The sequence below is a fragment of the Notamacropus eugenii genome, chromosome 2, assembly GCF_028372415.1.
Source record: "Notamacropus eugenii isolate mMacEug1 chromosome 2, mMacEug1.pri_v2, whole genome shotgun sequence".
NCBI lineage: Eukaryota > Metazoa > Chordata > Mammalia > Diprotodontia > Macropodidae > Notamacropus > Notamacropus eugenii.
The window spans coordinates 473,825,763-473,837,173 of NC_092873.1; the positions used below are offsets into that span (position 1 = coordinate 473,825,763).

General features: G+C 38.5%; 1 pseudogene; it reads right to left on the reverse strand.

Annotated features, from left to right (window-relative positions):
• Positions 1-935: 935 nt before the first annotated feature.
• On the reverse strand, positions 936-1,657 carry LOC140523192 (NEDD4-binding protein 1-like; annotated as a pseudogene).
• Between the last annotated feature and the right edge of the window lie 9,754 nt (positions 1,658-11,411).

Genomic DNA, 11,411 nt, shown 5'->3' on the forward strand with positions numbered 1-11,411 from the left:
CCTTGAATATTTATTTTGGATATTTGAGATACAGAAGCCTTGACTTTTATGTCTTTCCCTGATGGTAAGCATTGTTCTTCTTCATCTGAAAGGATGGGAGAAGATATCTGTTCACCAAGAAAGTAACCTTCTATAGTCTTATTTTTTTCCCCTTTTTTGGGGCATTTTCCCAACCAGTTACTTGACTTTTGGGTCCTTTGTCAAAAGTGGGGTATACTCTGGGAATCTGTAAGATCTCAGTTCCTCCAAGGTGGCACAATCAAGTATGTACACTGTTCTGGGAGCAGGAAGAGATTTTTGTGCCCATAATCTCAGCAGTTACCTCTCCACAACTACCTGGTCTCCAGTTCCACCAAGTCAGCACTGGGGACTGATTTTCAGTTAAGCTGTGGGGGCAGGGTTGCCATTCAGTACGAGACAAAGACCAGCTCCCTCAAGGCCTCTACACAGGGCTGAGATAATATTCAGCTCCTCAGCACCCCCAGGGGTTTTTATGCTCCAACAATGGTTGCAGGTGGCTGTATGGGCTGCTGTGTGGCCTCTGTGGCCACTGCCTGCTGCCAGAGCTATGGGAAGGCCCTTCTCCTTTCTCTGCCAGCTGAAAAAACCCCCATCACTGCCCTTTGGCACCTGTGGGTTGAGGGATCTGTGGACCGCTGCTGCTGGGACTGGGGATTCACTGCTACTGTGACTGGATACTCTGCCCCCATGTGTCCTCATCCCAGAGTCATGCCATGCAGTGCGGCCAAGGCTGGGCTGGGCTCCGCTCTGGGTGCTGTGCAACCAACATTTCCAGTGGGCCTTTCAGGTCACCCTGGACGGAAATCTCCTCCACTCTGTTGTTCTCCACTTTTGCTGCTCCAAAATTTGTTGAGAGTCCCTCTCTATGGGTATTTTATGGACTGTGTAGGGAGAGCCCCCGTATGTGAATCTTTCTACTCTGTCATCTTGGCTCCACCCCCCTCACTTTCTTCTGAGAGTACAAATGGTTCTTTAGATAGCCTGTGCTCTTTAATAATTCCTACAGTTTTCTTGGAATATCCCATCATTAAAAAAATTTTCTAGTACATTATTTTCTACTTCCTCAATAGTGTCATGCATAAATCTTTAGAGATCACAGAAGAATCAGATAGCAGGTTAATAATTATGCCTGCAGCTGATCTCTCAGTAGCAGATGAAGGTCTATCCTCTCAAATATTTTCAAATAAAACTGTTTCTTCATGTGTCTTTCTTCAGTATCAGAAGACCTCCTTTTGTGATATATCTTCTCTTTAGAAATAGTTTCTTCCTGTGGAGTTATGCCATTTATTGGAACCAAAAGAACTGTGGATTCAGAAAACATTATAAGCTCAGAACCCGGGATCCCTGCTTGCTTGCTTTCATTCTCCTATAAAACATGCCCGTCATTATACATGCTCAGTTCTTGGATGCCATTGTGGGTAAATCCTAGTGTACAATCTGTTAGATCAATGACATTATCATTATCAGCATTATCTTTTCCATATGAATCTTGACAAGGATAAGTTTTAGAGGTTATTTCTTCAATGAACTGGATAAAATCAACAAGTCCATTGTATATCTTCATGTGATTCATCAAATTGTTTAAATTGCATTCTGAGTGCTTGGTAGACTCATCATTTTCAAAGAGCTTCACAAATCACTGTGCACGCTTCTGACTATAGCAACAGTGTTTTCACAACCTCCAGTATCCAGAATGGACACATCAGCCTATTTTTAATTGTGACACAACTCTTATGAAACCATGCCACTCTTGTATTTATCCCTACGTACTTCTCTTTGCTTTCAGATTCTCCAAATATCTTTTAAACATTTAAGTTGATTGAAAAGTTAGTTCCCCATTTATCCAAGGATGCTGTTCTCCCCTTCTCTTTTTAATTGGAATAATTCACGCTCATGCCATCAAAATTGTATTTGTTAAAACTTTCTCTCAGGCCAGGCTGACCTGCAAAATTTTAGGGTAAGTGATCTTGTCAATCCTTTCCCTAAAGTATTTGAAATCTGCCCTTCCATAAATAAAAAATATACGTCAGCAGATATCTGTTTTCCCCTCCTTATCAATAATAATCTTAAAATGAAATGATCATTTCTTCCTTATTACATCTTCCTTGACAATCAGCTCCTCCTTGTTATGGAAAATTAGATCCAGACCAGCAATCCCCCCTCACAGCTTCTACCACCTTTTGAAGAATAAAATTAAGCCCAGTCAAGTATTCATTAGCTGTTCTACTTTCAGCAAAAGGAAAACTCTAGGAGATGTTCAAATATTTGAAATCCATGATTACTACTATAATAAACCTCTTTGAACAATTTGTGATCTCTTTTCAAACTCATAATTTTCTCCTTCTGTTTCTACCTCCCTTGATCCTTATCCAAATATTTTCCACTATGCTTCCATTGGTTCCTAGTTTGTTTTATACAAATATTCCTCATTTTCTTCACATACTCTTTTTGCTAACCAAGTTGTACTACTTGCTGTTCCATGTACAGAACATTTCATCTCTCATTTCAATGCTTTTGCAACTCTCTCTTGGTGACCTTATAAATCTCCCATTGGGTTTAATTATCACCTCTATGAAAATGACTCATCAATTTCTATATCCAGACTCAATACCTCCCCTGAGCTCCAGCTTCCTCTCATCAACTATTGTATCAGTTTGGACATTTAAAATTGGATGAACTGGATTCATCTTAAACCCAACATATCTAAAAATGAATTTTTATATAGTTTTCTCTTCATATCCAACCCTCTTCTAAACTTCTCTCTCTTTGTTGAAGGCACCACCATTCTTCAAGTTTACTAGATCCATAAGCTTGGTTGCCTTGATCCATACCCTTGTTTGCCTTGATCCATAACCTTGATGTCTTGCTTGGTCTCACCCAACATATCCCATCATTTGACAAATTTTGTTGTTTCTATATCCACAACATTGCCTGTATCTAACCCCTTCTGTCTATTCATACAGCTACTATTTTAGTTCAGATCCTTAACCTGTCATCTCAATGATCAAAACAGCAATTGGTCTCCCTGCTTCAAATCTTGAAAACTCCCCACTCCATTCTATGGTAACTTCTACACAACTAGTTTCCAAAGAGCTTTTCCTTAAGCCCATATCTGACCATGTTGTTTTACTGCTTAATAAATTCCAGTGATATACTATTGCCTCTGGGACAAAATATAAACTCTTTTTAGCCTTTGAACCCTTTCATAACCTAGCTTTAACTTATCTTTAACCTCATCGTGCAATATTCTTCTTATACTGTACTCTATGATTCAGTCAATCTAGCTTTCTCTCTACTTCTCATATATGGCTTTTCACCCTCTAATGTCCTCCATGACTAGAATGCACTCCTTTCTCCCCTCTAGGTCATAGAATCCCTCTCTTCCTTCAGTACACAGTTCAAACTTTATCTTCCAGAAGAGCCTTTCCCAAGCTGTCATGTCCCAATTGTTAGTATCCTTCTCTCTCTAGCTTGTGTTTATTCTGTATATACTTACATATGCACTTGCTGTCTCCCCCTTACTGCACCACAGAGTGGCAGCTTTGCGAGAATAGGGATTGTTTTATAATTTGTACTTATATCCATAGTACTTAATAGAGTTCCTAGCATTTAATTAATTCTTGGTAATTGATGAATTAATTCTGAAACCCCTACCTTCAACCCACCAAAACACCACGCAAGCTCAGATCCCATTTCTTCTACTTACCACCTAGGTGATGTTGGGTCTCAGTCTTCTCATCTGTAAAATTAGAGGATTGGCCTAGATAGTCCCTAAAGTTCCTAGCAGCACTGAACTTGTGCTCCTATGATCCAATTCTCTTTTCCTTCACTCTAGTCATCATCCTATTTTAGAAGTTCTAATGCCTTATTGGTATTTCTTCCCATTCTGTCTCTTACATTTTTTCTTTCTTTCAGTCTTCTGAAGCAGGATAGGGAAAAAAAACCTGCCTCTATCACTTGCTACCTGGGACTAAGGGTCCCTTTCACCACTACTCCCTATGCCTCCCTATTATGCTCTACCTCTAAACCTTTACAAGATTAGGATGGAGAGCAATGGAAAGTAAAGTAACTGCCCCTGCACTACATTGCCAAGAATTAGTACCACTAGCCTTCCCAGCTGCTATTGTCATAGACCATCCTATCATCCTCTGATCACCTAAGTTGTTTGATTAGTTAGACTTCCCAGTCCTTTGGTGAGCAGGGGACTTCTTGATCCTCTAGTTCTTGTGATTCAGAATCATTTGCCAAGATTGAAAATCACATCTCTTGCTACCTCTTCTCTGAATTCCAGTCCTGTCTGGTTCAGTAAATCCATATCCTCTTTTGATCTCTCCTTCATCCATGTCTTTTGGAATCACCCTTCCGCAATGATTGACAATCCCTTTCATCCTTGAACTCTGTGCTTTCACACTCTCTCCATCTTGTTAAACTCAAGGAGCCTATCTCATTCCTTGCAACTCTGGGAGTTCTGACTGCTCTCATATCTCTACCCTACCTTCTTCCCAAGCCCACCCCCTTTTACTCCCAACCAAGGCACACTAGGCCAGGAAGAGAAATGAACATACTCCTAGGACACTGCTGCCACTTCTAGACTCTCCCTCCCAAGGAATTTAGCATCTGATTCACAATCTTTCTCCACCCCAACTATTTCCTTCATTCTTAGGGACATGATTCTTCATATTAGTGACCCTTCAAATACCTTGGCTTCCCAATTCAATCTCAACTCCTCTGATAATTGTTTTTATTCTATGTCAGTCACTCATATCAATGGTCACATCTTAGCTTCAACCATTCCCCAAACTATACCACCAATATGATTTTGAACTCCAAAATTTCCTCTTTCTGATCATAAACTTCCATCCTTCCATTTCTTCTTCAGCCTCATTCCTCTTGAACTTCTTTGTCCCCCATGATCTACAGTCCCATCTCTCTCTGATCTTCAATCCATTCTCCCTGTTCTAGTCTCACTTTCTTTCCTTTACCTTCTTATCCAATTCATTGTTCTCCATCTTTGATTTCCTTTCCTTCTTTATTTTGGCTATTCATATTCTACCATTTTCAATCCTGAATCATTTCTATCATTTTCTTTTTTTTCCTTCCTTTCCCTAAGCTGCTGAACAGTGCTAGAAAAAGTTATAAATGATGCCAACTTGGATCATGAAAACAATTATGTCACTAATTTCAACTTGGCCCTTACTTCATGCTGAAAAAATGGAAACAGTTTGGCAGAAAAGAGATCTAAATCAACATCATATACCATATACCAAAATAAGTTCCAAATAAATTATTGAGCTAAATATAAAAAGTTGTATAATTTAGAATGTTAGAGGTTAGTTATATCTCTCAAAGTGTGGAAAAAGGATGAATTTACAATCAACCACAGTATAGGGAATATTATAAAAGACAAAAGTAAAAATATTACATAAATAGAATAATGCAACTAGAAAAATAAAAATAAAAGATATGGACTCAGAAAAAAATATTTGCCCAAAACATTTCTGATAAAAATACAACAACCAAACTTTACATAGAACACAAATTGAGATTAAGAGTGATCTCAACAACTAAGTGGTTAAAGAATAAGAACAAGCATTTTTCTAAAGAAATTATATAAACTACAAATAACCATTGTATAAATTGATGAAAATTATTGATAATCAGAAAAGTAAATTAAAATAGTTACAAAGTATTATGTCACAACTATCAAATAGGTAAGGAGAAAATGTTTTGGGGAATGTAAAAAACAGGTACAATCATGCTTTGCTGGTACAGGTGTATATTGGTCCATCTGTTTTGGAATTATGCAAAAAAAAAAATCACAAAAGTAGTCCACTAAGTCACAAGTAGACTTAGTATGTTAACTTCTAGGGAGTTGCCTGAGTCTCAAAGGGGCCAAGTGACTTGCAACTAGTTAAATGTCAAGAGGCAGGATTTGAGACCAGTAGTTTATCTACCATGCAATTATGACTCTTTTGTGTTTTATATATTTACATATTCTATATCATATGTAATTATATTATTATTATTTATGTACTTATGTTAATTATATATGTACTCCCAGGTTTGCTAGCTTCCTAGGCAGTAGGTCTCATTTCATGTTGGTATCCTTAGGCAAGTGCCTAGGAGATAGTGGGCATCTAACATTCTTTGAATTAAATTGAACCAAAAATTCTGTATCTCTTATAAGTTCAGTGATGCCAAAGGAACAACCCTCATCTCAGCTGTGTCATGAAAAATAAATAATGGCTCTAGGGCTTGTGTCAGCAGAGAGGGTGGGGCTGAATGCTGTCCTTCCACAGTTCACTTAGCATCTTGCTGGAGGTAAGTACATCATGATTAATCCAGATGAAGGCAGGCCTTTTAGCAAGCAAAGACAAGCTAGCTAGAGACAACATTGTAATCATGTTTTCTTTTCAAAATGAGGGTAACTGAGCCTGGACAGGACGTCCAGAAAAACGAGTTCCTTGTCAAATAACACATATTGAATAAAAAGGTAAAATCTGTGAACAATTATACTTACAAAATGTCCCTCTCCAGAGTCAAAATGATTCAGTACTGAGATGGACAGTCAGAAGATTCGTTTCCTATTTTCAATTCTACAACTGCCTAACCTTTGAGCCAATCTTCTAATAGCACCTTGCCTCAGTTTCTGAGGAAGTATTCAAGGCAAAATCTGCAAGCATTTTAATGTACCTTAGAAAAAGTACACTGATACAGAGTAGAAGAGACAGAAAAATAACTTTGACATGATTCCTGCTCTCAAGGAACTTGCTGCTGCTGCTTGCTGTTTGTCTTTCATTCTGAAAGAGGACCATGACATCAGGAAGATGATGCCATGACTTGCAAGTGAATTGGATTTAAGTGAAGGAGGGCTGTGCAAAGCCACCAGCCTTACTTTCTCTTCCTGAGCCATCTGGGTCCAGTGGAAAGATCAGGTCCCCCAAGGAACTTAGAGTCCAGCAGAGGAGGCAAGGCTCTCACAGAAATAACTACTATCAGCTAGAACTTGTTAAGGGCATAAGAAGGGATAATCTATATCAAATAACTTATCCTCTCAGAGACAGTGGAGAGGAGAGAGAGAGGGAGAGAATTGAGAACTCAAAATATTTAAAAAATGAATGTTAAAAATTGTTTTACATGTAATTGGAAAAAAATTAAATATTATTTTTAAAAAGCAGAATCCCAGTGTGGAAACTCCCTCCACCAGTATTTGATTCAGTAAATATATATTCTAGGGAATTACCTCCTAAAGTGAGAAGTTAAATGACCTGATCAGAGTCTCTTAACTCCCAACATTTATTTAGTTATTTATTTTAATTATTTAATTTTATTTAACATATTTATTTAGGCTATTTGGTACCAGCATTATGCTTACAGGGAAATATATGGTTATTTTCTGGGAGAAAAAAATGTTAAGTGCATAACAGGTGTATGAAATGGGTTTTTGCTTCTTTATTTGTTTTGAGACTGTGAAAGGAATGATTTTTCAAAAAAAAAAAAAAAAAAAGAAGCATTGCTCTGGTGACCATATTTTAGGAAAGATATTGATAAAACTGGAAGACAACCCTAATGGTGAGGGCCTTTGTGTCTATGTAACTTGAAGATCAGTTAAAAGAACAGAGTGTTTACCTTGAGGACAAAAAGACTGGCAGTGATATTGGGGGCATGATAAGAACTTTAAGCATCTGAAAGACTAGGATACAGAAAGAGGGATTATATTTGTTACTCTGGGCCCCAGATGCGGAACTGAGACCTTGTTCCATCAAGTAACTCTTAGTCCTTCTGAATTTTTTTAAAGTTTATTTATTTATTTTTAGTTTTCAACATTATTTTCCACAAAATATTGAGTTTCAAATTTTCTCCCCATCTCTTCCCTCCCTAGACCCCAAAACATCCTGCATTCTGATTACCCCTTCCACCAATCTGCCCTCCCTTCTATCACACCCCTCCCTTCCCTTATCCCCATCTTCTCTCTTGTCTAGTAGGGCAAGATAAATTGCTATACCCCATTATCTGTATTTCTTATTTCCCAGTTGTACGCAAAAACAATTCTCAACATTTTTTCCTAAAACTTTGAGTTCCCAACTTCTCTCCCTTCTTCCCTTCCCACCCATACCCACTGAGAAGTTAAGCAATTCAATATAGGCTATATATGTGTAGTTTTGCAAATGACTTCCATAATAGTCATGTTGTGTAAGACTACCTATATTTCCCTCCATCCTATCCTGCCCCCCATTTATTCTATTCCCTCTTTTGACCTTGTCTCTCCCCAAAAGTGTTTACTTCTAATTGCTCCCTCCTCGCATTTGCCCTCCCGTCTATCATCCCCCACCACCCCACTAATCTCATTTTCCCCTACATTCCTGTAGTGTAAAATAGATTTTCATACCAAATTGAGGGTGCATGTTATTCCTTCCTTAAGCCAAATGTGATGAGAGTAAATTTCACTTCTTCCCTCTCACCTCCTCCCTTTTCCCCTCCATTGAAAAAGCTTTTACTTGCCTCTTTTATGAGAGATAATTTCCCCCATTCCATTTCTCCCTTTCTCTTCCCAAGATATTCCTTTCTCACCCCTTAATTTTATTTTTTTAGATATCATCTCTTCGTATTCAACTCACCCTGTCTATATATATGTGTGTGTGTGTGTGTGTGTGTCCGTATCTATGTATATATATGTATATATATATATGTCTGTGTCTATGCATGTATATATATATGTGTGTGTGTGTATGTATAGACCCAAATACTGAGAAAAGCTTCAAGAGCTACAAATATTATCTTTCCATGTAGGAATGGAAACAGTTCAACTTTAGTAAGTCCCTTGTGATTTCTCTTTCCTGTTTACTTTTTCATGTTTCTCTTGATTCTTGTGTTTGAAAGTCAAATTTTCTATTTAGCTCTGGTCTTTACATCAAAAATGCTTGAAAGTCCTCTATTTCATTGAATGATCATTTTTTCACCTGAAGTATTATACTCAGTTTTGTTGGGTAGGTGATTCTTGGTTTTAATCCTAGTTCCTTTGACTTCTGGAATATCATATTTCAAGCCCTTCAATCCCTTACTGTAGAAGCTGCTAGATCTTGTGTTATCCTGATTGTATTTCCACAATACTTGAATTGTTTCTTTCTAGCTGTTTGCAATATTTTCTCCTTGACCTATGAACTCTGGAATTTGGCTACAATATTCCTAGGAGTTTTTCTTTTCAAATCTCTTTCAGGAGGTGATCAGTGGATTCTTTCAATATTTATTTTGCCCTCTCGTTCTAGAATATCAGGGTAGTTTTCCTTGATAATTTCATGAAAGATGATGTCTAGGCTCTTTTTTTTTATCATGGCTTTCAGGTAGTCCCATAATTTTTTAATTGTCTCTCCTGGATTTATTTTCCAGATCAGTTGTTTTTCCAATGAAATATTCCACAGTTTCTTCTATTTTTTCATTCTTTTGGTTTTATTTTTAATTTCTTGTTTTCTTATAAAGTCATTAACTTCCATCTGCTCCATTCTAATTTTTAAAGAACTATTTTCTTCAGTGAGCTTTTGAGCCTCATTTTCCATTTGGTTAATTCTGCTTTTTAAAGCATTCTTCTCCTCATTGGCTTTTTGGACCTCTTTTGCTAATTGAGTTAGCTTGTTTGTAACGGTGTTCTTTTCCTCAGTATTTTTTTGGGTCTCCTTTAGCAAGCTGTTGACTTGCTTTTTACAATTTTCTTGCATTGCTCTCATTTCTTTTCCCAATGTTTCTTCCATCTCTCTTACTCGATTTTCAAAATCCTTTTTGAGTTCATCCATGTCCTTGAGACCACTGCATATTTATTTTGGAGGTTTTGCATGCAGAAGCCTTGACTTTTATGTCTTCCTCTGAAAGTAAGCATTGTTCTTCCTCATCAGAAAGGATGGAAGAAAATACCTGTTCAACAAGAAAGTAACCTTCTATAGTCTTATTTTTTTCCTCTTTTGGGCATTTTTGTAGCCAGTTATTTGACTTTTGAGTCCTTTGTCAAGAGGGGAGTATACTCTGGAGACCTGTAAGTTCTCAGTTCCTCCAAGATGGCACAATCAAGGGAGAGGAGTTTCCTCCTCTCCTGGCCTGTGCTCTGGTCTGGGAGCCACCAAAGCTTTTTTGCCCAGGATCTGCTAGTAAAATTCCCTTTCCAGAGCCTCCACCAGTTCCACCATGCCAGCCAGCACTCTTTCTCACCCCAGGGCCACCACTCAGGGCTGAGACCCAGATCAGTGGCTCCATTCCCCCAGAGCTTTAGGCCAAAGGCTCCAAAAATGGACACTGCTGCTGTTACCACCACTGCCTGGGACCAGGGCTAGGAGAGTACCCTGCTCCCTTCTCACCCAGGTGAAAAAACTTTCTCACTGACCTTTGAAGCTGTCTTTGGCATTTGTGGGTTGAGGGATCTGAGAACTGCAGCTGCTGCTGGGAATTCTGCCCCTGAGGCCTGTTCCTGTCCTGTACCCGCCAGTGCTGTGCAGTCAATGCTAGGCAGGGCTCCATGGGCTGCACTCTGCTCTGCTCCCTGTGCAATAGACCTTTCTTGTTGGCCTTCCAGGCTACCTTGGGCTGGCAATCTCTTTCACTCTGTCATTTTGTGGTTTCTGCTGCTCTAGAATTTGCTTAAAGCCATTTTTTACAGGAATTTTATGGGCTGTGTTCTACTCCATCATCTTGGCTCCATCCCCCCAGCCCTTCTGCATTTTTAATTTTTTCCTCTCTACTGGTTTCATTCCCTCTGCCTACAAATGTACTCCTGCTTCTTGCCTTTAACTCAACAACAAAAAAACCAAGCATTTTCAATGACCGTACTATCCTCATGAACTATGGTCCTTTTTCTTTCCTTCCTTTTATAGCAAAATTCATCAAAAAGGCTTCTTCTTTTTTAGCTGCCTTCATCTGTGACTCCTACCTCTTCTTCATTGCATATATGTAAGTCAAATTTGCCAAGTCTGCTTTATTCATACATCAAGTGACCTGAGATCTTAGTGCTCTGGGTACTTTCTCTTCATGAAGAGCTCAATCCATACATGCTTCCCTATTGTATGATTAGTGTCAGCCCAGAGCTTGGGGCCCTTAATAGCAGAGGGTGCCCCAGTCCTATGGGATAAGCCCCAAAGTGCTCAGGAGTGCACTCCCTACTCCTAAGAAGCCATGACACTGGGGAGGCTGACCTTTAAAGAAAGGAATCAGGAATTTTCTTATTGTCTCTGTCTCTTTATGTCCTCATAATGGCAACAATCTCTTTTAAGTTTTAACTTTGACTGGTATATAATGTCTACTCAAAAGGTATTAAAAAGGATTCCTTCTAGAAAAGTAGTTAATGTACAACCCAGATTAGGTAGAGGGTAGCTATTTTTCCTCTCCATCATAAAGAAATGTTAAAACAA